At 47.7% G+C, this 15,184-nt stretch overlaps 1 protein-coding gene and 3 non-coding genes across 4 annotated transcripts in view; 1 reads left to right on the top strand and 3 right to left on the bottom strand.

Annotated features, from left to right (window-relative positions):
• The window catches only part of LOC140460045 (uncharacterized), a 911,064-nt gene extending 909,781 nt beyond the window's left edge, over positions 1-1,283 (bottom strand). Inside the window, exon 1 of the mRNA XM_072554452.1 lies at positions 955-1,283. The gene's annotated coding sequence lies outside the window, so the exon portion shown is untranslated. The remainder of the gene's footprint in view (positions 1-954) is intronic.
• Positions 1,284-5,276: 3,993 nt separating this feature from the next.
• trnaw-cca (transfer RNA tryptophan (anticodon CCA)) lies at positions 5,277-5,348 on the top strand. The gene has a single exon. It is a non-coding gene; the product is annotated as a tRNA-Trp (tRNA).
• Positions 5,349-11,668: 6,320 nt separating this feature from the next.
• trnae-uuc (transfer RNA glutamic acid (anticodon UUC)) lies at positions 11,669-11,740 on the bottom strand. The gene has a single exon. It is a non-coding gene; the product is annotated as a tRNA-Glu (tRNA).
• Positions 11,741-14,233: 2,493 nt separating this feature from the next.
• Positions 14,234-14,307, bottom strand: trnan-guu (transfer RNA asparagine (anticodon GUU)). The gene has a single exon. It is a non-coding gene; the product is annotated as a tRNA-Asn (tRNA).
• Positions 14,308-15,184: the final 877 nt, after the last annotated feature.

Here is a 15,184-nt window from a genome sequence, read left to right as displayed (position 1 = left end):
CTTTTCCGCAGTGTTGGGGTGAGATTCACAACTAGAGGGCATAGGTTTAGGGTAAGAGCAGAAAGATATAAAAGGTACCTAAGGGGCAACATTTCCATGCAGAGAGTGGTGCATGTATGGAATGAGCTGCCAGCGGAAGTAGTGGAAGTCGGTATAATTACAGCATTTAAAAGGCATCTGGATGGGTATATGAATAGGAAAGGTTTAGAGGGATATGAGCCAAGTACTGACAAATGTGACTAGATTAATTTAGGATATCTGGTTGGCATGGACAGGTTGGACCGAATGGGCCTGTTTCCGTGCTGTACATCTCAATGACTCTAAATAATAAAAAGTATATTTTACCAAATAACAAACTATACCCAGTTAAAAATCACACAACACCAGGTTATAGTCCAACAGGTTTAATTGGAAGCACACTAGCTTTCAGAGCGACACTCCTTCATCAGCTGATTAAACGTGTTGGACTATAACCTGGTGTTGTGTGATTTTTAACTTTGTACACCCCAGTCCAACACTGGCATCTCCAAATCATAACTATATCCATATTATGAAGGTTTAGTACACCACACACTTGACCAACCATTCTCAACAGGTCCTGCCCCTTCAATGACTGAGGAACATAGACATGCTGGTGCATAATCTCCTTCAATAGTATTTACACACTCCCCTAGGGAATTGCACAAGTAACAGCAAAGCGTAAACAGCACAAGGATTAAACAAACAGTGAGGGGTAAACAGCACAAGGATGAAACAAACAGTGAGGGGTAAACAGCACAAGGATTAAACAAACAGTGAGGGGGTAAACAGCACAAGGATTAAACAAACAGTGAGGGGGTAAACAGCACAAGCCCCAGTAAAATCAGATGTAAAGTGAGTGTAAAATGTCACTATGACAGGACAGGACAGGCCCCACATTCCTTCCCCTCCGTCCCCCCCCCCAACCTGCCTCACCTTTCACCTCCCGGGCCCAGTACCTTCCAGGTGGCCCCAGAGTTGACACAGGGGCCGCCCCACGACCAGTAGAACTCCACCACCCAGGCGGCCGACGGGTTCCCAAACAGGCCCTTAACCCCATCCGCCTCCAGAATGGTCACCGGCTCCTGCCTGCTGTACAGCCGGGCGGTGTGGCCGTGACACAGCAGCTGCACCAGGAAGGCGGCGGTGCCCAGTGACGGGTGTCTGCCCCGGGGCCGCACGGCGCCATTTTCCTAACGGCCGCCCCTTCCCCGCTCGAGCGACTTCTCCTCCCAACCGCCTTCACCCCCGCGTGACGTCAGCTCAGGGGGATGGGCGGGGCCGGGGGAGCCTCACCGTCACCAAGCAACAGACACCTCGCGCTACAACTGCTCATTCACAAAAACAAACTCTCCTGTCTCGCTCTGCAGCTGCAGGGGGGACACTGCCACGTTCCGAGGAGCCCTGTCTACATTGGGAAAGCTCACGGCTCAATTTAAACAGATATTCCGACATCTAACGGAACGGCGTCATATCTAAAGGGAACAATCTGCATTTTAAACGGACGTGGACATTTTAACGGGTATTTCTGCAAATAAAGAGGTTTAAATAAACGAGATTACATTTCAAACGGATGTGGGCACATTCAAAGGGATATCTTAATATGTAAAGTCACGCAGTTATATCCAAGTAAATCTACCATTGGTGGGTCCACATGGGGGAGGTGTCGTTCAGTTGCCCGAAGTGCTGGAAGGCCTTCAGCAATTCCTCAGCCATGCTGAGGTACCAGTCCGTTCACACCGGGGAGAAGACGTTCTCCTGCCCGAGTGTGGGAAGTGCTTTACCCGCTCCTCCACACTGCTGAAGCAACAGCTAGTCCACACGGGTGGGGGAGGGGGAGGCCATTCTGCTGCCCTGAAAGCGGGAAGGCCTTCAGCAATTCCTCCACCCTGCTGAAGCACCAGTGTGTCCACACTGGGGAGAGACCCTTCAGTTGGCCCGAGTGTGGGAAGAGGTTCATGTTTTCCTGCAACTTGCGGAAGCACCAGCGGGGGCACCAGCGGTCCCAGCAATCAGATCCCACCAGTGACGCTGCCTTCGGTCACCCCCCAGGACTGAATCTGCTGCCAGTTCTGACAGTGGGTGCAGTGGGAGAGTAGTTGGGCTGTTATTGTTTTCTGCTGGAATGCAATTGCCCCCCCTACACCCCACAAACCCAACAACATGGTAGCTCAGGGTTCGCACTGCTGCCTCATGGCACCAGGAACTCAGGAATAATTCCACCCTTGGGGGTCTGTGTGCAATTTATGAAGGGTAGAAAAATGGATCTGAGTGGGTTAGTCTTCGGAAGATCAGTGCAGATGTGTTGGGCTGAAGGACCTGTTTTTCCACATTGTAGGAGTTCTACGATCCTATGAGCTTTGCTTTCAGTGGACACTGCTTCTCATTGAGCCAGGGATAGCACATTGCCAATGAAATGAACCAGAGAAACCTAAGACCGCCAGACCATCAGAGCAGATGTTAGACCAATGGGCCGGACGAGTCTACTCTGCCATTAGTTAGAGACAAAAGTAGTGCAGATGAGATTAGCTACAGTGTGGAAACAGGCCATTCATCCCAACAAGTCCACATCGACCCTCCAAAGAGTAACCCATCCAGACCCATGTACCTAACTCTATGGGCAATTAAGCATGGCCCATCCACATGACCTGCACATCTTTGGTTTATGGAAGAAAACAGGATCATCCAGAGAAAACCCACGCAGACACTGGGAGAATGTGCAAACTCCTCACAGACAACCACCCAAGGCTGGAATCAAACCTGGTTCCCTGGCGCTGTGAGGCTGCAGGTGTAACCACTGAGTCACTACATATTGCAACCCGAGGTAGGCAAGCAGGAGGTTGGGAGCCAGCAAGCCAGGCAGCACCAGGGTGAGGAGTAGTCAGCGTTTTGGGTCTTAACCCTTCTTCAGGACTGAAAGAGTGACTTATCTATGAGAAATGATTTACGGGAATGTTGCTGGGGGTTGGAGGGTTTGAGCTACAGGGAGAGGCTGAATAGGCTGGGGCTGTTTTCACTGGAGCATCGGAGGCAGCGGAGTGATCTAATTGAGGTTACAAAATCATGAGGGGCATGGACAGGGTAATAGACAAGGTCTTTTCCCTGGGCTGGGGGAGTCCAGAACTCGAGGGCATAGGTTTAAGGTAAGAGGCGAAATATATAAAAAGGGACAACTTCTTTATGCAGAGGGTGGTACATATATGAAATGAGCTGCCAGAGTATATGGGTCAAGTGTTGTCAAATGGGACTAGATTAATTTAGGATATCAGGTCAGCATGGACAAGTTGGACCGAAGGGTCTGTTTCCATGCTGTACGTGTCTCTGACTACTGGTCCTGATGTAAGTTTAAAATAGAGTCCAAGTAACTTTGAATAGTTCAATCTTGTTGAGCTCACCTCCTGAAAAGTTTCAGATGAATCCCTCTGAGAGATACTGTTTAAATATGCTGAGTTGGACAAAGTATCCCATCAAGTTCAACACAAACCCAGAGTTGAAGAAGTCAGAAGTCAGAACACCGAGGGGACCAAAACTGATCACAATATTCCAGGTACGGCCTCATCAACGTCCTGTATAACTACAACATAACTTGCCAACATCTGTACTCAATTCCCTAACCAATGAAGGCCAGTGTGCTGAAACCTCTCTTCACTGCCTTGTGTACCGATGTTGTCAGAGATATAGGACCTACATTGAACTGATACACAATCCAGCTGCTGAGAGCCCAGAAGCAGAGTAGTGCTGCGTGAGTGTGCTAGGCTTTAGATTTTGACACCACCTCCCCACACTTCTGGAGACCTCAGGTCTGTAGCTTACCTTCTTATCCTTGAGGGTTTTCCACCTGTTTGAAACAGCCTGTCCTGCAATTAACCCCTTTACGCCAAGGCGTTCCTTCTACAGGCAGAATTAATTGTCCTTCTGTCACACAGTTATTAAACACCATTATATCATCTGTCCAAAGGAACAGCTCATTGTTTTGCCTCCTCCTGCCCAGCGATAGTTAATGTATGTTATTTGTTAACTCCCTTGTAGCAGTTTCTCATTGGCCCTTTCGTTTCTTGGTCCAGAAAGAGTTATTGCTGACTCATGAAGTTATCAAAGTTCTGGAGTTTACAGGATCACACCACATTCCTCTCTGCCTCCCCCAGGAATAACGATTCCTCCTGAGGTACTCACAGTTCCTGACGTTCCTTGATATCCCCAAATACAATCCATATGTCAGGAAATCACGGGTGCTGCCCTGACATAGATAGTCACTGTTGGAACAGAAGATTATGGGGAGAAAATGCAGAAATCCGAAATGCAAAGAGACTTGGGAGTTCAAGTCCAGGATTTTCTCAAAGTAAACTTGCAGGTTGAATTGCACTTTCCCCTGCAAGTGCCGATTGTGTGACGCCAGCCCATTTACCTGCTCCCTCCTCGCTATCCAAGGGGCCAAACTTACCTTCCAGGTGAAGCAGCACTTTACCTGCACTACCCACAACCCAGTCTACTGCATTTGCTGCTCACAATATGGCCTCATCTACATTGGGGAAAACGAACCGTAAACTGGGTGACTGCTGCACAGAACATCTACGTTCTGCCTGCAAAAAAAGACCCTGAGCTTCCAGTTGCCTGCCAATTCCACACCCCACCCTGTTCCCTGTCCAACATCTCTGTCTCAGGTTTGCTGTTGTGTTCCAGCGAAGCTCAGCACCAGCAGAACGAAGAGCACCGAATATTGCACTTGGGGACCATACATCCCTCTGGTCCCAATATCGAATTCAATAATTCTAGGGCCTGAACTCCATGGTATCCTCGTCCCTTCCACACACACCAAGCCCAGTTATCACATAGTCTGTCATTCCACACTCCTTAACCACGAACAGTGTCCATTAACAGTTAATCACCCCTCCCCCCACCCCACCCCCCCCCCCCCACCCCCACTCCACGCAGATCGTTATCAACTCCTTTTTCTGTCCAACAGTTCTTCCCTCGCTTTGGGCTCTGTCCTGATCTCCGCCTTCCTCCCACAATATCTCCTGCATATAAACCGGTATTTTCCCAATCACCATCTGTTCTGTGGAAGGGTCACCGGCAACTCCTGTTTTTTGTTCCTGATATACAGCATCCGCAGTTCTTTCAGCTTTTCATTGAGAGAGAGTTGGAAATTGTTTCGAGAGACAGAAGGAGAAGGGGGAGAAACAGAACAGACATGAACGTAAAATCATTGTAGTGCGATCACTTCCCTTAAGCATGAATAGAGCGCATGGGTCATCTGTGAGCTTGTGGCGCAACGGTATCGCGTCTGACTCCAGATCAGAAGGTTGTGTGTTCAAATCACGTCAGGCTCACTACAATCAACATCTAACATTTCAAATGAAGAAAGGAGTACGTTCACTCCGTATGTTGGTTGTATCGAAAGCTCTTTGCAGAAGCTTTCGATCACATGTGAATCTTTGCTGTCAGTTTGATTTGTACACACTGTGTCAGGGAGGTGGTGTGCCCATTGTTTGGGTAAATGCTCAGCTCCCCGCAATGTGAGAAGTCGAACACAAACTTCATCACGGGATTTAAACACACAGCCGCTTCGTTCAGTTGGTGACAGCGCAGTGTGGATAACATTATACCGATGTTTTTACAACATAATCTAGAGATTTCCATCCAGGTTTTAGTCACATCAAACTGCCACGTAATGATGTTATGGCCTCAGTAAACTATAATAACGTGAAGATCGCTGGGATGATTTTCTACATCCGACTGCAATATAAACACAGATCATTGTTTCCAGTTTTGGTGGAACAAAAGACATCGTATTGGTGGAAAATTACAGTTAGTGCAAACACAGCTAGCCGTCGATAAATATTAATCCTGTTCACTTCAATGGCCAAATTTCAATTCAGAAACCAAGTGCACTCGGCTGCTTGTAACATCGACAACATGACAAAATGGCTCATAGGAGGAGAAATGGGACATTGAGGAGAAGTGAAATGTTTGCTTTTGGTCACCTCCACAATTGTTAGGAAAACAGGTTGAAAGGATTCTTAAAAGGTGTCTGAAGGAGTGGTGAGGGATAACACTTCAGACAGCACAAAGGGGAAGACCACTTTCTAGTGGAAGAAAAAGACATTCCTTATTTCTGAAAGAACTGGGAAACAGAAGAGGGGATGAAATCTGACTTGGGAGCTATTTCCTATTTGTTGAGGATGTTGCTTCATCACAGTCTTGGTTTAGAGCATAAGCTCTTCATCAGGAATAAAGGGTGGCCCAAGGGGGCTGAGAGATAAATGGGAAGGAAGTGGGGCTGGAGGGAAGGCAGCTGGGAGTGCAATAGGTAGATGGAGGTAGGGATTGATGGTGATAGGTCAGAGATGAGGGTGAAGTAAACAGGTGAGAAGCAAGGTGGACAGTTATGACAGGTCAAGAGGTTGGTGTCGAATTGGAAGGTTGGATTTGGAACAAGGTGGGGGAGAGGAAATAAGGAAACTGATGAAAACTGCATTGATACCATGTGGTTGGAGGGTCCTAAAGCAGAAGTTGAGGTGTTTTTCCTACAAGTGTCGGGTAGCAAGAGGTTGGCAGTGGAGGAGGCCCAGGACTTGCATGTCCTTGGTGGGATGGGAGGGGGAGTTAAAGTGGTAAAAACAATGACTGCAGATGCTGAAAACCAAATACTGGAAGAGTGGTGCTGGAAGAGCACAGCAGTTCAGGCAGCATCCAACGAGCAGTGAAATCGACGTTTTGGGCAAAAGCCCTTCATCAGGAATAAGGCAGTGAGCCTGAAGCGTGGAGAGATAAGCTAGAGGAGGGTGGGATAAAGTGTTTAGCCACAGGGCGGTGTGTCGGTTAGAATTAGAGTCCAAGAGTTGTTCCCTGAAATATTCGGTTAGTTGGCATCCAGTTTCCCCAATGTGGTTGAGACCATATTGCGAGCAATGGACATAATCTTATTAATACATTGCATAAGTCTTAGCCTGCCAGAATTATTTTCTTTTATTAAATTAAAGAAAATTTTTATTCAATTGGATGACTGCATGAAACGGTTTGTTGGTCAGATTTGAATCATCACACCCAAATGAGACGATGCCATGAATATCAGTGAACTGCTCTTTTTGTTAAAAACCACAAGTTCTTGATTTATTTTCACAACTTACTGGTATTCACACCTGCACATTCAATGTCAAACTCTGACATCAGAAATTAAATTACAGCATTAATTTTGACTTGAACTATTCGAACAAACAAATTAATGGCATACAGTGAATCGCAAGTCTGATTAATCTGAAATTAAATTTGACCAAAAAAATATAAAATCAAGATGGGAGATAAGAAATGGGGGAAGGGCAGAAGGCGAGAAATGCAGCATCATAGAAAGTGCTCCCCCAGAAAGTGCATTTTACCAACCACCACTGCTAAATATAAACACTCTGATATGATCCTTCGGTTTTAATGTAAACCATAGCCCCTTACAGGAGGTACCATTTAAATGAGTTAAAAATACAAGCATTGAGCAAATCCAGCTTCCAGCCGTACCCCGCGCTTCTTGGAGCTTGGACCTTCCTCCAGCGCTGGGGGGTTGTTGAACTCCTGGGCTCCAGCGGCCACGCCTCCACTGAAGAAGCTTTGGGAAGCAGATGCAAAGGCAAGATGCAGAACAGAGAGCCTTTGTATATGAAAGCAGCTTACAGAGACATTGAGCAATAGAATCACATGGTTTTTACCCATCGACCTCTGGGTTATCTACCCAGCACACTCACGCAGCAATTCTCTACTTCTGTGCTCCCAGCAGCTGGACCGTGGATCAGTTTAAAGGAGGTCCTATATCTCTGATTACATCGGTACATAAGGCAGTGAAGAAAGGTTTCAGCACACTGGCCTTCATCAGTTAGGGAACTGAGTACAGATGTTGGCAAGTTATGTTGTCGTTATACAGGACGTTGATGAGGCTGCACCTGGAATATTGTGATCAGTTTTGGTCCCCTTGGTGTTCTGACTTCTGACTTCTTCAACTCTGGGTTTGTGTTGGACTTGATGGGATACTTTGTCCAACTCAGCATGTTTAAACAGTATCTCTCAGAGGGATTCATCTGAAACTTTTCAGGAGGTGAGCTCAACAAGATTGAACTATTCAAAGTTACTTGGACTCTATTTTAAACTTACATCAGGACCAGTAGTCAGAGACACGTACAGCATGGAAACAGACCCTTCGGTCCAACTTGTCCATGCTGACCTGATATCCTATATTAATCTACTCCCATTTGACAGCACCTGACCCATATACTCTGGCAGCTCATTTCATATAAGTACCACCCTCTGCATGAAGAAGTTGTCCCTTTAATTTGTTTCGCCTCTTACCCTAAACTTGTGCCCTCTAGTTCTGGACTCCCCTACCCAAGAAAGGACATTGTCTATTACACTGTCAATGCCCCTCATGATTTTATAACCGGTATTAGGTCCCTTCTCTGCCTCCGATGCTCCAGTGAAAACAACCCCATGCTATTCAGCCGCTCCCTGCAGCTGAAACCCTCCAACCCCCAGCAACATTCATGTAAATCTTTTCTCATAGATAAGTCACTCTTTCAGTCATGAAGAAGGGTTAATACCCAAAACGCTGACTACTCCACATCCTGGTGCTGCCTGGCTTGCTGTATTCTCCCAACCCCCGGCTTGCCAACTTCGGGTTGCAATATGTAGTGTCTCCGTGATTACCACTGCAGCCTCACAGCGCCAGGGACCCAGATTTGATTCCAGCCTTGGGTGGCTGTCTGTGAGGAATTTGCACTTTCCCCCAATGTCTGAGTGAGTTTTCTCTGGGTGGTCCTGTTTTCTTCCATAAACCAAAGATGTGCAGGTCATGTGGATGGGCCATGCTGAATTGCCCATAGAGTTAGGTACATTAGTCAGAGGGAAATGGGTCTGGATGGGTTACACTTCAGAGGGTCAGTGTGGACTTGTTGGGACAAATGGCCTGTTTCCACACTGTAGCTAATCTCATCCAATACTTTTGTTACTAACGAATGGCAGAGTAGGCCAAACCTCTTCTCCGATGGTCTGCGATCTTAGGTTTCTCTGGATCATTTCATTGGCAATGTGCAGTCCCGGGCTCAATGAGCAACAGTGTCCACTGAAGGCAAAGCTCATAGAATCATAGAACCCCCACAATGTGGAAACAGGTCCTTCAGCCAAACAGATCTGCACTGATCTTCGGAAAACTAACCCACTCAGATCCATTTTCCTACCCTCCATAACTTGCACACAGACTCCCAAGGGTGGAATTATTCCTGGGTTCCTGGTGCCATGAGGCAGCAGTGCTAACCCTGAGCCACCATGGAGTTGTGATTGTGGGGTGTCGGGAAGGCAATTGCAGTCCAGCAGAAGACTAAAACAGCCCACCGACTCTCCCACTGCACCCACTGTCAGAAATGGCAGGAGGTTCAGACCTGGGAGGTGACTGAAGGCATCATCACTGGTCGGATCTGATTGCTGGGAGCGCTGGTGCCCCCGCTAGTGCTTCCGCAAGTTGTAGGAAAACATGAACCTCTTCCCACACTCGGTCCAGCTGGAGGGCATCTCCCAGGTGTGGGCACATTGGTGCTTCAGTAGGGCAGAGGAATTGCTGAAGGCCTTCCCACACTTAGGGCAGCAGAATGGCCTCCCCTCCTCCGCCACTGTCCCCTCTCCCCCCCCCCCCCCCCCCCCAAACACGCCCGTGTGGTCCAGCTGGTGATTCAGCAGTGTGGATGAGCAGGTAAAGACCTTCCCACATTCGGGGCAGGAGAATGGCTTCTCCCCGGTGTGGATAGACTGGTGCCTCAGCAGGGCCGAGGAATTGCTGAAGGCCTTCCTGCACATAGGGCAACTGAACGACCTCTCTACCATTTGGACACACCAATGGGCCAGTACATCGGAGGAAAGAGCAATGCCCCTCCTGCAGTTGGGGCAGAAGAACGGCCTCTCAGTGTGGACCCACTGGTGTCTCAACAGGTGGGAAGAACTGCTGAAGGCCATCTCGCACTTGGGGCCGGAGAACAGCCTTCCCCGGTGTGGACCAACTGGTCCGTCAGCAGGGCAGAGGAGTCACTGAAGGCCTTCCCACACTCAGGGCAGTAGAAGGGCCTCTTCCCCTCTGTGGACCCATTGGTGCTTCAGAACCCTTTCAAATTTCACAATATCCTTCTGATTGGAGGGACACCAGAATTGCACACAATATTCTAAAAGTGGTCTCACAAATGTCCTGTACAGCCACAACATAACTTCCCAACTCCAATTCAGGCAGCATCCAAGCAGCTTAGAAATCGACGTTTCGGGCAAAAGCCCTTCGTCAGGAATAAAGACAGTGAGCCTGAAGCATGGAGAGATAAGCTTATCTCTCCATGCTTCAGGCTCACTGCCTTTATTCCTGACGAAGGGCTTTTGCCTGAAACGTCGATTTCAAAGCTACTTGGATGCTGCCTGAACTGCTGTGCTCTTCCAGCACCACTAATCCAGAATCTGGTTTCCAGCATCTGCAGTCATTGTTTTTACCTTCCCAACTCCAATACTCAGTCAGAGGATTGGGAACGCTTTCAAAACCCACAAAAAACAAACAGGAAAGAATGGAGGGACAAACCGAATTTTTGAGAGTGAGCTTGGAAGCATCACTGGGAAATCGGCGGAATGGGTTTATTGGGGACGGGTTCTCCTTAAATACACTATATACGTTTTTCTCTTGTGGTCTTCGTAGTTTCTGTGTGCTGCGGTGTGTCGTGGCTCGTTGAAATAATGTCCTGATGCAGCTTCGTTTGTGGGTGTTGGGATGATTGCTTCTGTGGTTAAGTATTTGGTTTGTGTGTGTTGTTTTTCTGTAGATGCTAGTTTGAAGTTCCCCATTGACTGTTCGCTCTACTGTGACATCGAAGAATGCTGTTTATTGTTGTTCTCCTCTTTTTCAAACAAGGAGCCCCCCTCAGGCCATAGTCTCACTACTTGGAACACCAATATACAGACTTGTCAAAGGCCTCCACTGAGGATTAAAACACCAAGTCGAAGATACATGCCACTCCATTTACTCCATCCAAGAATTTTTGAACACCAAAGACACGAAGATAGAAGAGGATGGAATAATGTTGTTCTTTGACATAACAGCCCTGTTCACATCCATTAACATCAACGTGGCCAAAGAAAACTGAAGACACTACTCGAAGAACTAAAGACAAAAACACAGAACCAACTTCAGCAGCAAAGATAACACTGTCAACCTCGTGGAACTGTGCCTTACCACCCACTTCATATTCAGTAACAAGCCCTACAAACAAATCAACGAAACGCCCATGAAACACTTCTGTCATCAAAAAATGAAACAAATTAGAGGAAACCTACAACACCATCAACAATCTCCTTCCTGGCATAAAATTAACAAAAGAGGAGAACAACAACAAAGTGCCATTTCTGGATGTCACAGTAGACCGAACAGTCAATGATAAATTCAAAACAGCCTCTGCAGGAAAGCAACACACGCGAACCAAGTACTTAGCTACAGAAGTAATCATTCCTGCACATACAAACAAATCTGAACGAGGGCACTGTTTCAACGAACCACAACACAGTGCAGCACCCAGTGACTCCGAAGACCAATAAGTAACTCGACAGCGCATTTAAGGAGAATGGGCAGCCAAAAAAGCACACTACAAATTGCTTCCCTGACCGAGAATCGAACCCGGGCCGCAGCGGTGAAAGCGCCGAATCCTAACCACTAGACCACCAGGGAGACGGCAGCGAAGTTTGACAGCCCTACTGAAAACTGCTTCCCTGTCCGGAAATCGAACCCGGGTCACGGTATTGAGAAGGCTTCCACCAAAGTTGTTTCTTGTATCCATTGCTCCCGATGCGGTCTCCTCTACATTGGGGAGACTGGAGCCCCGTCGCAGAGTCAAGTCACAACGTTTGAGGGAGCATCTCCAGGACACCCGCAATAATCAACCCCATCGCCCTGTGGCCCAACATTTCAACCTCCCCTCCCACTCTGCCAGGGACATGCAGGTCCTGGGCCTCCTCCATCGCCGCTCCCTCCCCACCCGATGCCTGGAGGAAGAACGCCCCAACTTCTGCCTCGGATACATTCAACCCCAGGACATCAATGTGGACTGCACCAGTTTCCTCATTTCCCCTCCCCCCACCTTCCCTGAGTTCCAACCTTCCAGCTGAGCGCTGTCCTCATGATCTGTCCTACCTGTCAATCTCCCTTCCCACCTATCCGCTCCACCCTCCTCTCTGACCTGTCACCTCCATCCCCACCTCCATTCACCTATTGTACTCTTTGCTACCTTTGGCCCAGCACCCCCCAATTTATCTCTCCACCCCTGGAAGCGTCCTGCCTCTATTCCTGATGAAGGGCTTTTGCCCGAAACGTCGATTTTCCTGCTCCTCGGAAGCTGTCTGACCTGCTGTGCTTTTCCAGCACCACTCTGATCTAAACTCTGGTTTCCAGCCTCTGCAGTCCTCACTTTTGCCTACCCAATAAACCCAGTGTGACGATTTCACATCAACAAACTGACACAAGCAGACACAACGTCTGCAGAAACCCTAGCCACATTACTTTACATTAAAGACATCTGGGAAATGATGTCCAGACAACTCAACCCTCTCAGCATCATGGTGGCCCACAAACCTCCCAACACACTCAAACAGCGGCTAATGAACCTGAAATACCCGATACAAACAACCAGCAAACGAATGTTATTTACAAAATACCATAAAGGAAATATATACATGAACTCTGCCGCACAGTTCTCTGTAGCAAGAAATGCTGGGATGAGATAAGGAAGATTATTTTCAGCCAAAACGAATCGGCACTGACTGGACAGCCATTTAAAATCAAGGCTGTCAGCCCAGGATGGAAGACCCGAAGGGATGGACAGTTTTCTTATTTCCTGAAGATTTACAAAGCTGAGACTGGGTTTTGGTGTTTGTTCCCTTTCCACTCCCAGGAGCCGCAGTGGTTGGGGCGGTGAGTTGGGAAAAGTGAAATGTTCCCATGAGCAGTGTGTGGGGCTATTTCAGCTTCCCCTCCTCTGACAGCCTGTGACTTGACTCTGATGTTCTCAGGGACATTTACTGACGCGAGACAGTGAAAAGAGTGTCGTTCCTGCAGATCGGGAATTCAAACCTTATGCCCGCTTCAGGACAATGAGAAAGATTAATTGGGGTGTGTGAAGAAGCTGTGAGCTGCATTTCAAACAGGGAGCTGGAGTCAGATGCATCATCCATTGCGCCCCGGCCCTGTGCGGATCTGACACCGCCATGTTGCAGAGTTCTGACGTTAACACGGACATGCGCAGCAATGGGAACATTCACAAGGTGAACAACCAAAGATAATCACCGTCACTGATTCCCTTCCACAGGCCCAACTTTGTGAAGCAGTATCTTTCACTGGCAAAGGAAACACCCTTGTCCTCAGGTGCCTGCTTCATTTCGATCACGACTTCACGCCCCTCACTATTCTAGTGTCATTTCCAAACTCTTGGCTCAGAGCCTCAATAGCAGCTCTGTGGGTATCTGCTTGTTCCACCCTGACAGGCAGTGGGCTACAGATTCCCGACCAGTCCCAATGTGATTGAAATATTTCAACCTGTCCACTGATTGCATTAAAAAAAAACCGTCGAGCAATCTCCCTTTTCTTTTGATGTCGTTTCTCAACTGTAGTCGGCAGGGTTCACACCTGCGTGGGGGAACCGGAATGGATTTCATGTCCATCGCATTCACCACTCGGCCCACCAATACAGAACCACACTGACAGCTTCTTTTCCCAGGTCTGTCTGCCTGTGGAGCTGAGAAAGAGTGAATCATTGCTGAGTTTGTTTGAATCCAATCACTTCACAGATTTCGAAATATCTGCAAATGGCGAGTCTGGGTGTTTCATCCCGAAAGATGAAATGGACGTTCAGTCAAAAACAGAAATTGCAGGAGCACCTCAGCAGGTCAGGCAGCATCTGTGGAAAGAGAATCAGAGACAACATTTCAGAACTCGTTTATTTCCTCATCCAAGTACAGCCAAACCTGCTGAGTTTTTCCAGCAGTTTCTCTTTCTGTCTCGGATTCTCAGCATCCGCAGTCCTTTACGTGAGAAATTCAATAAATTCAGAAACCCCTTTGTCCTGCCTCAGTGGAGAAGATTTCCGTTTGGGAAACATTTTCCTGAAACCATGAAAAACGTGCATCTCCGCAGCCAAGAAAGCGGTAGGAGCGAGAACAAGAAACACTCAGTCCCTGGGTGGTCTCGAACCACCAACCTTTCGGTTAACAGCCGAACGCGCTGACCAATTGCGCCACAGAGACAGGCCCTAGCGCTACCGGCAAAGTGTCTTTGAGGAACCTACTATTTAATTCATAGTTCAACCTGCCCCGCCCAAAATTACCATTGTCTTCTATCAGTTTTACTTTTCCATAATAAAGCCTTGGACATTCATTATGGAGACATGGGGACAGCCTGATCCCACCATCTGCAGGCACATCCATGTCACGAGGAACGAACTCTCCGACACCGGGGCCATCGCCCTCCGAGCCTTTCAGTGTTTTGCCTCTTTCCGAATTTTCTCATTGGCCCCGAGCCGAGAATGGGTTTGAATTCCTGATGTGCAGAGAATTTTTTCAATGTCTCGGGTCAGTTGATGTCCCGAGAATATCAGAGTCAATCAGCCTCTTAAACAAGGGGACGGTGTCTGGACTGTCTCTGCTCAGTCGGACAGTTCATCCTTCATTCTCCTCTAATTCCACTTCCCAAAGTGTTTCTAAAGATTCACAAAGCTGGAGACTGGGATTTGTGTTTTACTTCCTGAACATTTTTCCACCTGCTAACTGACAATATTTTGTCAAAACCTCTTCCCCATTGTAACACATGCATCATGTCCAGGGATGAGCAATATCCATTTTGTGGAGACATTCCCAAGTTTGGGAATGTTCTCTTTGGAGCAAAGAAGGTTAACTGGAGATTTCCAGGGGTTTTTGTCAATGATGGGAGAAGACGTGGTGTTTTCGCTGCTCGTTGGATGCTGCCTGAACTGCTGTGCTCTTCCAGCACCACTAATCCAGTATTTGGTTTTCAGCATCTGCAGTCATTGTTTTTACCTTAATGATCAGAAGAACCTATTGCCACTGACTCGGGTCAGTTACCAGAGGACAGGGATTGAAGTTCTTTAATGGAAAGCAGGATTTG

This window comes from Chiloscyllium punctatum, chromosome 36, assembly GCF_047496795.1.
Source record: "Chiloscyllium punctatum isolate Juve2018m chromosome 36, sChiPun1.3, whole genome shotgun sequence".
Taxonomy (NCBI): Eukaryota; Metazoa; Chordata; class Chondrichthyes; order Orectolobiformes; family Hemiscylliidae; genus Chiloscyllium; species Chiloscyllium punctatum.
The sequence above is the reverse complement of the archived record's forward strand: the minus strand, read 5'-3'. Positions and strand labels throughout refer to the sequence as shown.